Genomic DNA, 12,610 nt, shown 5'->3' with positions numbered 1-12,610 from the left:
CCAGTGTCCTCTAGCATTGATCTCAAGGCTCTGTAATGAAAACTCTACAGCTCAAAATCCTGATCAAATGTCATCACTACAACAAATCAGAAATATGGCCTGTAGGGGTTTAGGTAGGATAAACTCTTTTTGGTTTGCATCAAAAAATCTTGCTCAGAGCTAAAATTGAGAAATATGGGGAAACAACTCAGTGAGTCAAAAGAATTACTGTCATCCTCCCCTTATCAGTGTAGATTGGATTTATCCTGAACCACGTGCTCCAGATATGAAAAAAAAATGCCATTGAGAGGATTTTTAATTAGGATATGACTTTGGAAATGCACTTATGATGGAAAGTAAAAGCAAAAATCGTACAAATAAAAGAACTTAACTAAAACACTAAAAAATGTTTAAAATGTGTTTAATTTAAAATTGGAAATAGTAGAAGTGAAAACCTCATTAAATTTCTCCATTATTGATTGTTAAATGCTTAGAAAAGAGCTCCTGTTTGAGTAAGTAATGTTACCACAGGCTCTGAAGCATGACAGCGACTGTTTCATAAACAAAAATGAGAAAATTCTAAGGAGACCACTGTAGTATTTCTGGTCAAATTCTTCTTTGAGGGTATCTTGTAAGCAAAAATAAGCATCCCATGAGACCTCTGACTATATATGTTCAGTTGGAGATAATGGTGGGGTGTCACACTAGGCTTTTGAACAATAACAAGGTACCTAGTTTCTATATTGCTTTATTCTAACAAAAATTTCTATCATATGTATTTAAGAACTGTGGATTGCCACTAAAATCAGTCCTCTTGTTTATATTTTTACACTCCTATATTAACTATATATGTACTTTTATATAAACGAAAGTATTATACATGAAAATAAGTAAGATTCCAAACGCAATTATTGAAGTTGACCTAGGGAAAATTAGACTGTAGCTATGACATTCACAAAACTAACATAATACCTTCTAGAAAGGAAAAAATCTCTGAGTTTAATTAATTTGTAAGAAGTAATAGTATTTTCATGAAGATTAGGAAACATAGTTTTGTAATCTTAACTATATTTCATTGGTGAATGTTTCATATGGAATTATAATCCAGGTAACTGTATAAATCAGGATTAAACCAGAGAAGTAGAATCAGTAAAAATATGAATTAAGAGATTTATTGTGAGGAACTGGCTTACACTATTTGGGGGGCTGGCTGAGCACATCTGAAATTGGTAGGGCAGGCCATCTGTAATGTCAGGCTGGATAACGCTGCTGTCCACAGAATTTCTTCTTATGAGAGCCTGTGTTCTGCTTTTAACCTCTTTCAGCTGATTACATCAGGTGTGCCTTAACTATAAAATAATCTCAATGTTTAATGTCAACTGATTATAGGTTTTAATTACATTTGCAAAAAACTTCACAGCAGCACCAAGAATATTGTTTGAAAGAATAGCTGGAGACTAGCTAAACTGACACATCAAAAAAGACTACCATAATAATACATAGATGTTGCAAATTTAAATGTTAGATGATTTCCCCAAATCTCAAAGATCATTAAAGATTACTCATTTGAAATTCAAGCCTTGATATCTTTAAGAAACAATTAAAAAATGTGATATATATCTCTGATATTTCCTTCTTACCTGGTTTTCATGGTAATTAAATTAAGTTAAAGAAAGCTCAGATATTTCTTACTATAAAATTTTGTCTTAGTTTTTTATAAATATAATGGTTCAAAGGAATTATTTCTGGATAAAGACTTTCCTATAACATAAAGCCATAGAATATGCCTTTCTACTATTCCTCTTTTTAAAAAAATTAGAAAGGATGATTTTGTTAAAAGTAATTGTCAATAATGGATAGCATTAATATTGATGTATTGATATGTTAACAGAAAATTAGAGAATTTGTTTTCATAATCCTTAATCAGTATTTAGAAATCTTAATCCATCAGCAGATAAAGGATATTTCAATTATAGAAGAAGATATACCATGGAGTATCTATAATATTTTAGAATGACTGACATAACTTTATTCTTTTGGTTTTGAGATCTTCATTGTTTAAAATTATGTAGTGTTGTGCTCACTTTGGCAGCATAGATACTAAAATTGGAATGATACAGAGAAGATTGGCATGGCACCTATGTAATAATGATATAAATACATGAAACATTCCATTTTTTTTAAATAAATGTTTTGTAGGTGAATTTCACGGTAACCACAAATCAAAAAATTATAATAGAAACAGAAAAAAGGAGAAAGAAATCCAAACATAACACTAAAGATAATCATCAAAACACAAGAAAGAGAGCAGAAGAAGAAAGGAACAAAAAAGAACTGGAAAAACAACCAGAAAACAAATATTAAAAGGCTGATAAGTACATTTCTATCAATTAATACATTAAGTGTAAATAAACTAAATGCTTCAATGAATAGACAATGAATAGAGTAGCTGAATAGATAAAAAGCAAGACCTATAGGAGTTCCCGTAGTGGCTCAGTGGTTAACAAATCTGACTAGGAACCATGAGGATGCGGGTTTGATCCGTGGCCTTGCTCAATGGGTTAAGGATTCGGTGTTGCCGTGAGCTGTGATGTAGGTTGCAGAGGTGGCTCATCCTGTGTTGATGTGGCTGTGGCATAGGCCAGCGGCTACAGCTCCAATTAGACCCCTAGCCTGGGAACCTCGATATGCTGCGGGAGTGGTCCTAGCAAAGACAAAAAGACAAAAGAAAAAAAAGCAAGACCAATATATATGCTATCTATAAAAGACTCATTTCAGGAGTTCCCGTTATGGCACACTGGAAATGAATCTGGCTAGGAACTATGGGTTTGATCCCTGGCCTTGCTCAGTGGGTTAAGGATCCAGCGTTGCTGTGAGCTGTGATGCAGGTTGCAGATGCGACTCAAATCTGACATTGCTATGGCCCTAGAGTAGGCTGGCAGCTGCAGCTCCAATTAGACCCCTAGCCATGCCACAGGTGTGGCCCTAAAAGGAGAAAAAGAGCAAAAAAGAAGACTCATTTTAGATCTGATGATACACACAGACTGAAAGTAAGGGGATGGAAAAAGGTATTCCATTCAAATGGAAATAAAAATAAATCTGGGGTAGCAGTACTACATTTGTCAAAATAGACTTCAAGATAAACTATAACAAAAACAATAACTGTAAACAGACTGTAGCAAAAAGCAATGAAGAATATTACATGATAAAGGGTTAATCCAATGAGAAGATATAATTGTAAGTATATATGCACCCAACCTAGGAGCACCTAAATACATGAAACAAATATTAACAAACATAGAGGGGGAAACTGACAGTGCTACAATAATAGCAGGGAACTTTAAAACCACTCTTACTTATATCAATTGATAGATTATCCAGACAGAAAATCACTAAGAAAATACTGGCTTTAAATAACACCTTAGATCAAATGAACATAGTAGATATATATAGGACATTTCATCCAAGAGCAGCATAGTACACATTCTTTTCAAGAGCATATGGGAAAGTCTCCAGGATACTCACATACTAGGCCACAAAACAAGTCTCAATAAATTTAAGAAAATTAAAACCATATGAAGCATCTTCTCTAACCACAAAGGTATGAGACTAGGCGTCAACCACAAGGAAGAAAGTGTAAAAGACATAAACACATGGAGACAAACAATATGCTACTAAACAATGAGTCACTCAAGGAATCAAGAGGAAATAAAAATATACCTGGAGACAAATCAAAATGGAAACATAGTGATCCAAAAATCTATGGGATGCAGCAAAAGTAGTTCTAAGAGAAATGTTTATGATAATTCAAGCCTACCTCGGGAAATAAGAAAATTCACAATCTAATCTTACACTTATATGGGGAACTGGAAAAGAATCAAAACCCAAAGTTAGTAGAAGAAAATTAATAATAAATTCAGAGTGGAAATAAATAACATAAAGACTAAAAAAAAAAAAAAAAAAAAAGAAAAAGAAAATACCAATGAAACTAAGAGCTGGTTTTTGAAAAGATAAAGTTAATAAATATTTTGCCAGACACAATAAGAAAAAAAGAGAGAAGGCCCAAATAAAATTAGAAATTAAGGAGTTAAAACTGACACCACTGAAATACAAAGGATAATAAGAGATCATTTCAAATAATTGTATACCAATATAATGGACAATATAGAATAAATGGATAAAGTTCTAGAAATATATAATCTCCCAGGACTGAATCAGGAAAAAATAGAAAACATTAATAGACTGATTATCAATAATGAAATTAAATAGGTAATTTAAAATAACCCCCAATAAACAAGTCCAAGACCAGATAGCGTCAAAAATAAATTCTACAATGCATTTAAAGAGTTAACACCTATCCTTTCAAACTATTTCAGAAAAATTGCAGAGGAAGAAACACTTCCAAATTCATTCCACGAGACCAGTATCACCCTAACGTTAAAACTAGGAGTTCCCGTTGTGGCACAGCGGAAACGAATCCGACTAGGAACCGTGAAGTTGTGGGTTCGATCCCTGGCCTCGCTCAGTGGGATCCAGCGTTGAGGATCCGGCGTTGCTGTGAGCTGTGGTGTAGGTCACAAATGTGGCTTGGATTCTGCGTTGTTGTGGCATAGGCGGGCGGTTATAGCTACGATTAGACCCCTAGCCTGGGAACCTCCATATGCCGTGGGTGCTAAAAAGGACAAAAGACAAAAAACAAAACAAAACAAAATGGACAATAAAATCGCACAAAAATAAAATTACAGACCAATATCACTAATGAGCATAGATGCAAAAATTCTCAACAAAATATTAGCAAACTGAATTCAATAATACAGTAGGAGGATTATTCACCATCATCAAGTGGGATTTATTCCAGGGATGCAAGAATGGTTCAGTATCTGCAAATCAATCAATGTGATATATCATATTAACAAATTGAATAATAAAAATCACATTAATGTCCTAATAGATGCATAAAATATTTTTGAGAAAATTCAACATCCATTTATGATTAAAAAAAAAAAACAAAACTCCAGAAAGTGGGCATAGAGGGAACTTACCTCAACATAATTAAGTAATAAAGGCCAGATATGATAAACCTATAGCTAACATCATACTCAATGCTGAAAAGTGGAAATTTTTTCAACATATACTTTTTATTCTCTAATCTTTAATTAATGTTTGAATATTAAACTGCCTTACATTCCGAGGACAACTCCACTTGATGTGGGGTATTAGTTTTCCTCTCTACTACATAAGCGAACTTTCATCTCAGAGGCTCTCCACTTCCCTACCCTCTGACTAGAAAACCAGAGTTTTATTTTTCCCAGTCTGTTGCATACTTTTAATAATTGTGACTGCCTTTGAGACCAAGTGATGAGAGGATGGAGAGAGATAAAAAGTGATCATGATTCTCTCCATGCTTTTGGGGCCATAGTTCCTCTGGACAGAGATAAGTGTTCACATCCTCCAGAATTTTTAGTGCCTGTTCCTCTATTGATTCCATTGCTGCCCTCACTGCCATGGAAATGCCTGGAGCCAGAACAGGGGAGGATGGATGAAACAGAAACACAGGGCCTTTCCCTCACTCTCGCTGACCCATCAGAACTTCCTTTATCTCTCCTGAAGACCAGAAACTAAAGCCTTTCCTTGGTATACTTTCTGTCTATTACAGTGAGCTCTTACAGTGCACAAATTTCCTTTGAGCCCAGCCTGGGAACTACCAGAAGAAAAATAAAATGGGAAACTCCCCTCCAGTTCAGTGGTACTTCAAATTATGATTTTTTTCTCTCGACCACTTGCTTTTATTATTTGTCAGAGTTGTCAGAGGGCTTCAGCATGCACTGTATTCAGAGATTTTAGCTGTATTTAGTGGGATAGAAAGAATAGAAAGTTCTTACTCCATCTTACCCAGAACCCGCACTGATGCAGGTTATTTTTTTGGTAAACATAGTAAATAAACACCCTTCATGCCTCCAGGTACAATATTTTTACTGTTATTATTTTACCTTAAATGCATTTTGGTCTTCAAAAGTTAAGATGGTCATTCCTCTGTACTGTTGAACTGTACAGATTTTCAATTTGCAAACTTCAGTTCTCAGAAATTACAGCAGAAATTATCATAGATTTTAAAATAAAAAAAAGTAAGGTATCTATAAATTGGAGGATTTCTAGGTTCATGGGCACTGAAGACTAAGTAGATATTTGGCATTCCTATACATAAGTTGTCCAGGATCTACAAAAATGGCTATAAGCGTGGCTTCCTGGATCAGGCAGCACAGTTCTGGACAAAGAGAATGAGATAGAACACCTTGGTTCTAGACCTGGTTTTACCAGAAAGTAATGCCTTAACATACTATTGTGTGTTTGAATTTTCTAACACTTAAGACTCTTATTATCTCATTTGATCTTCCCAACCCTGCTGTCAACCAAGAAGACTTCATATTATTTTCCCAGTTTAAGGAATGAGAAACAAAGACTCAAAGCAGTTAAGATCTTCTACTCTCTGTTAACCTGATTCTTTCCACTTGAATGTCACTAGTCAGATGTGTTATTAGGAGACTCGGGTTTTTGATCTGTAAAAGTAAAGATTTTTCTCTCATTTTTTTCGAGGCCATTTCAAGCTTGATCTTGTCACATTTTCACATTTTAGACATCTATCAAACATAATCTGTTACTTTATAAATGATTTTGTAGAAAATTTTTCATAATTTCTCAACCTATAAAATAGTCCTATATCCTGTCACTAAAATATCAAGCATTTCTTCTGATCATACTCCAGTGCATATGTACTGGCTGTGAATAAGGACAGCATATATCTTAGTATAGTTGAATAACATCTGATTTCTCATTGTGTTTACAGAAATATTTAATTTGAGAATTATGATCTATTTTAAAAGCTATTAAATGTTGTTGATCTCAACCACTTACCAAATTCATTCAATTTAATTTGTCTTTTAATATAAACATCCAGTAGAAAGGCAGAGGATATAAATGGACAATTCATTAAAGAGGAAATGAATTATACTAGATAGATAGATAACAACCTCACTAATAGCCAAGTAAATGCAAATTTAATAATGAGATACCATTTTGCACACATTAGACTGGAAAAATTATAAAAGATTAGTAACATACTGTGATGGTAAGGATACACAGAAATAGGAAGGCTCATATGATGGATTACTTGAGTTAATATTTGTTAAGCCTTTTATAGAGTGTCTGGCTTATGGTAAGCATTTAAAATGCTTGTTAAAAAAATCAATCAACAAATTAAATAGTTAAACCACTAGTGCAAGTGCGAATTGCTTCAAATCTTTCAGAAGGTTATCTAGAAATATCTATAAACATTAACAATTCACTTAAACTTTGAATGAGCTTTGCCGCTTTTGTAAATATCTTACAGAAACAAGAGCACTACTATTTAAGAATATATGTAGAAGGATGTTTATTTCAACAGAAATACTGCAAATATAGTATGTGTTCATTAGCAGGGGAACAGATAAGTCATGAAAATTTGAGGAGAGTTTATTCGCAAAAGGGATATTTTAAAAGTATAATAAGTATGTAGGGAATCCACAAGAGCTATTTCAATAAACTAGTTTTAATAGAAATAGAGCTGTTACCCTCCCTGGGTCAAGGAAGAGAATTTGTGAAAGCTCAGAAGGAAAGTAGAGTAGAGGAAACCTCCATGGAAGAAGTGCCTTTAGTTGAGGGACACAGCCAGGTGAGGCAAACTTGCATGGAGGGAGCCAGGAAATAAATTCTTTTCCCTTGGAGTTCCTGTTGCGGCTCAGCAGGTTAAAAGCCAAACTAGTATCCATGAGGATATGGGTTCTATCCCTGGCCTTGCTCATTAGGTCAAGGATCTGGCATTGCCACAAGCTGCAGCATGAGTTGCAGACATGGCTTGGATCTGGAGTTGCTATGTCTGTGGTATAGGCCTGCAGCTGCAGCTCCAATTTGACCCCTAGCCTGGGAACTTCCATATGACACAGGTGTGGCCCTAAAAAGAAAAAAAAAAAAAGTAAATACTCTTCCTTCAGCCTTTTTTCTGAGGATTTGGGTGGTCAATCAGAACATATCTTAACACAATACTGATGTCACATGGAAACTATTGAATGATGCACAGTAATGGAAAAGACATGAATTGAGATGGGTGGTCCATATAGTGGATATATGTGTCCATGTATGCTACATATTTGGGAAAAAATGGAGTGTAAAATTTTGAATATTATTCCATTTAAAAAACAATCATTGCATGTATGTGTGTATATGTATATATACATGTATATAAATGTATAAAAGTATGTGTATATATAAACACATGTGTGAATATATTAGCTTTTTATCTTAGTGTTTTTGCAAGGTCCTCTTACATCCAATAGGATGTTAAGAAGTCGGAAAGATTGTGATAGTGCAAAATGCACTTAGCATGTTTGTGGCAGGTGATTAATAATATCGATTAATTGATGGAATTGCTGAAATATAAATATTGTCTATAATTCGCATAAACTAAATTTTGCTTTCTAATATGAGTAGACAAAACTATTCAAATAAGTGAATCTTTAGAAAGAGAAGATACCATTTCTATGTTTCTCTCTTATCCACATGACTGGAATTTAAATGGAGCAAAGCATGCTGGGATATGACCTGCTTTCTGAGTCAAGGAAACCTAACCATCATTTATAGTCAACTCCACAAAGTGAGGGAATTCAATGAGGCCCTTAGCTCTGCAGCAACCTATCTCAAAGTCAAATTTTTACCTCCAAGTCTGGAACATTTGTTAGATATTTTCAGGTAACAAATTTCTTTTCTTTTATTCAATTGAGAATCTTTAAATATTTGGGAATTTTTTGTGTTCAATAAGATTTTTATAAGCATCCCCTCCCCCATTGTTTAATAGATGCTTATGTTTATAGCACATTTCTCATTTTTAAAATATTTTCAAATGTCATTGTCTTTCAAATATTACCTTTTCACAAAGTAACTGGCAGACCTTGTTTTTTTGAAAAACACATGCCAGACTTGGACTTGCTACTGATAACACACCACGCTTGCACAGCTGTTTCATCAGCCTTACCTGGGATCATTTTCAAAATTCCAGGGCAAGACAGGAACCCCACAACCAAATGCCTGGAACACAGCCAGTCTCACAGCACTGAGTCAGTATGACACACAGACAGTGAGTCAAAGCTGTATTTGGTTCTTAAGTCTACAAGACACTAAACATCTGGTATTCTCTCTGTTCTCTATTTCTCTCTGTCTCTCTCTTTCAATCTCTCTCAGTCTCTCTCTCTTTGAGAGAAATATAGGTGCCCTGGCATTATGGGCACAGAGCCTGTTGTGAAGAGTCCTAAGAGAGCCAAAGTTTATGTTTGAGCTGTGTGGGAAGGGATGTGAGTCACTCTTGGATCTTTTCAGGCATGGCTGCACATGCAGAGAGCACGGGCCATCATTAGTGCTGACTTCCAATGTGGAAGGCAGAAATTCCATAGCTACACTTTAAAAAGAAAAACTCAGGTGTGACAAAGAATTTGGTAAAAGGATATTAAAATAGGACTCTCACTTTTTAACTTGAAGGAGCAGAACCTTGCTTTGAGGATGTTTGGTTGGTGGACTTGTATACATTAGCCTGAGGAGCAATTCCTTTGGGTCTAAATTCTGATTACTTAACATAAATGAACTATCACATGGAAATTATAGCCTTGACATTGTAGAATTACAACTCAAATAAACATCTCATAATTTATGAATGCTATTTTTTTTTTATGGCTGCACCTGCAGCATATGGAGGTTCCCAAGCTAGGGGTCTAATCGGAGCTGTAGCCGTCAGCCTATATCACAGTCCCAGCAATGCCAAATCCGAAACGTATCTGTGACCCACACCACAGCTCACAGCAATGCTGAATCCTTAACCTACTGAGCCAGGACAGGGATCAAACCTGCGCCCTCATGGATGCTAGTTGGGTTCGTTAACCACTGAGCCACGACGGGAACTCCCATGAATGCTACTTTTAATCATAAATTCTGTATAGCAAGGTAGACAGCAATGTTGAACAAGCTAGTCTAATAATTGCTTACTTTGTTTTTATGATTCATCTTGCCTGAAAGTGGTGGTATAGGTAGAGGATCCTAAAGTGTCTGAAAGCTTTCATGACAAAGACTGAAACAAGTTAATTATTACTGAAAAACTTGCATAAATCAGGTCAAATTTTGAGAATCTTAATGTTTTCCCAGACCTCCAATACCCGCTACTTTAGCACAGAGGAGGCTTCAATGCTGGTAGGAAATGGAGCAGAAAAGCAATGCAACAGCAAAATTGAGCAATAAAAAGTTAAGTGAATAAGTAGCTAGTGGGGGTAAATCAGAGACTGTGACTACTTTGTGATGCCAAGAAAGTTAGAACAAATGGCCACTAAATGATGGGACAAATTTTTAGTGAAATATAGCTCAAAAGCAGAATTATAGGTCAATACTATAGGTTAGGATGCTGGCAAAGGGATATTTATCTGAATAAGAATTTTTCAACCAAGTGTATTTTCTTCTCAGTCCATTTTCTTCTTTATTCCAACAGTGTTACCAGTAAAGAGGTTACACCAGGCAACAGTTTTGACAGTGTTATGTCATAGTATTGGAGCTGATAATCCTTATGGAGTTAATACTAAATTTTCACTGGCAGTTCATGACTTAATACTGACCCATAGATAAAAATATCTGTTATTTTCCCTGCTGCCTCTCAACACCACTGATTTTCTCTCACTGCCATCTGTCCTTTCCCACTCCCCCCATACTGTGGTAGCTCTTAAAGAAAAGCTAAAACTTTGCTACCCAGTTAGGGAGACTGTGGATTCAGAAGCAGAGGGTTATGTGAAGAGGTGAGAAAAGAAAAAGATATTTTAGGGGAAATAGCGTTTCATACTCTTAGACTGGGCTGATATGCCTACTTGGTGACACACTACCAAAAATTCTTCATGAGCTAGCTGAATTTTCCACTTAGCAGAATATTGGGTCAAAGGTCAAAAGCCTCTTGCTGGGTTTCAAAAATTAACAGAATTACCTAATATCTGTTGAGTGACTGCTAAATAACAAGCTTTTTGATAGACATCTTATTCTTACCATCACCTTGTGAGCTATGATACTATTAATGAAATTTAAGATTCGAGCAAGCAGAAGCTCAGGAAAAAAGGTTAAGTAATTTACCAAAACCAGGGTAATGGAGCCAAAATTCAAAGACAGATGTCAGGCCCCAGCAAGTATCTCTGCTGCTGCTTCCACCATTCCACATTGGCTTCTGCACCTTTGGCAGTGCTTCATATGTTAATATGATTTAACTCAACCTAGGTCCATTCATTCAGCCAGCATTCAAGAAGCATTTATTGAGAACTGTGTGGATTACTGTGCTGCCTCCTGAAGCTTCCTAAGATTAGGTGCACTGAAAAATTGAGTTTGATGTGGGGGTGGGTCAAATGGTTGCAAGCTGATTATTTAGCTCAACTATTGATAGGCACTGCCTGATGAGGGCCCCTAGGGACTTTGTGGGTTGAGAATTGGAAAAGAAATAGGAAACAGAAAGCAAGAAGTTACTAAGGACTAATTTTACATCTTTTAGAATATTGCTGGATTTCAGAGCTTTTAAATATGTCAATTGACCTACATTTCACAAAATTCCCTGCATGTTTCCAATTAGGGTGGGAAAGAAATATTTTCCTGAGGGATTTGGAAGGCAAGAATAAAGTAGCAACCAGTTTTGTCTTTAGCTCAGGTCGAGGGAGCTGCTTTTAAGGCTCATGCATGTTGTTTGTCACTGTTGGTTCACATGTGGATGAGTGAGAACCACTGCCTCATCTTCCCCTGATCCTTCTTCAGTGTTTCTGACTCTTGGGTCAGGGATGTGTTTAGCTCCATGACACAGGATACCAGATTTTTGCTTCAGGACAGTTACTTCATCCAGGTTGTCCTCATGGAGTTTTGTCCTCATGGAGTTCTGTCCTCATGGAGTTACAGCTAGTGGGTGCTCATAGGTGTCAGCTGGTCCTTGTGCTTCCCACTTATAACCATTCTCTTCCAGACTGTCTATGAGCTGTGCATTTCAAGCTCCAGCATCAGAAACAAAGGCAGTAGTCTCACTGAGACTGCTTAGCCAGCTTCCACCTCGTATGAGATCAAATTCCTATATCAAACCCTGCTTCTGATTCAACTCTGACCAATACGCTAGGAAAGGAGGATCTAAATACTTTCCCTCCCCACTTCTAGCTTGCATGACCTAACTGTATCTAATATTCTTTAAACCTCAAATGTTTAGGTGCCTCAGGGTTTACACATATATGGGCCCAGGAAGCTCTCACCAGACACTGAATCTGCCCACATCCCGATCTTAAATTTCCCAGTCTCCAGAACTGTGCAAAGTCAATCTCTATGGTTTATTAGTTACTATATTTTCAAGGACCCATTCTAAGCCATTATGAGCTAGCAAGTATCCCTCCATATTGGCAGACCAAATTCTTCTTCTACACTTCAAACTTGATAGATGTATATCAAGTTGCCTACTGAGAAAGTCCAATTAGATGTACAACATGCAAACTAGGATTTTTTCAATATCAAATTTTATTACTCATTCCATACTCTGAAAAAACAAATGAACTAACAA

At 35.9% G+C, this 12,610-nt stretch overlaps 1 non-coding gene across 1 annotated transcript; it reads left to right on the top strand.

Annotated features, from left to right (window-relative positions):
- The first annotated feature begins 2,055 nt into the window (after positions 1–2,055).
- LOC146395953 (U6 spliceosomal RNA) lies at positions 2,056–2,160 on the top strand. Its single transcript, XR_014830671.1, has one exon. It is a non-coding gene; the product is annotated as a U6 spliceosomal RNA (small nuclear RNA).
- The last annotated feature ends 10,450 nt before the right edge of the window (positions 2,161–12,610 follow it).

The sequence above is a fragment of the Sus scrofa genome, chromosome 15 (assembly GCF_054392235.1).
Source record: "Sus scrofa isolate SSC_HxYL_T2T_F1_AM1 chromosome 15, Sscrofa_HxYL_maternal_Yorkshire_Landrace_v2.0, whole genome shotgun sequence".
NCBI classification, from domain to species: domain Eukaryota; kingdom Metazoa; phylum Chordata; class Mammalia; order Artiodactyla; family Suidae; genus Sus; species Sus scrofa.
This window is presented reverse-complemented; position numbering and strand designations above follow the sequence as displayed.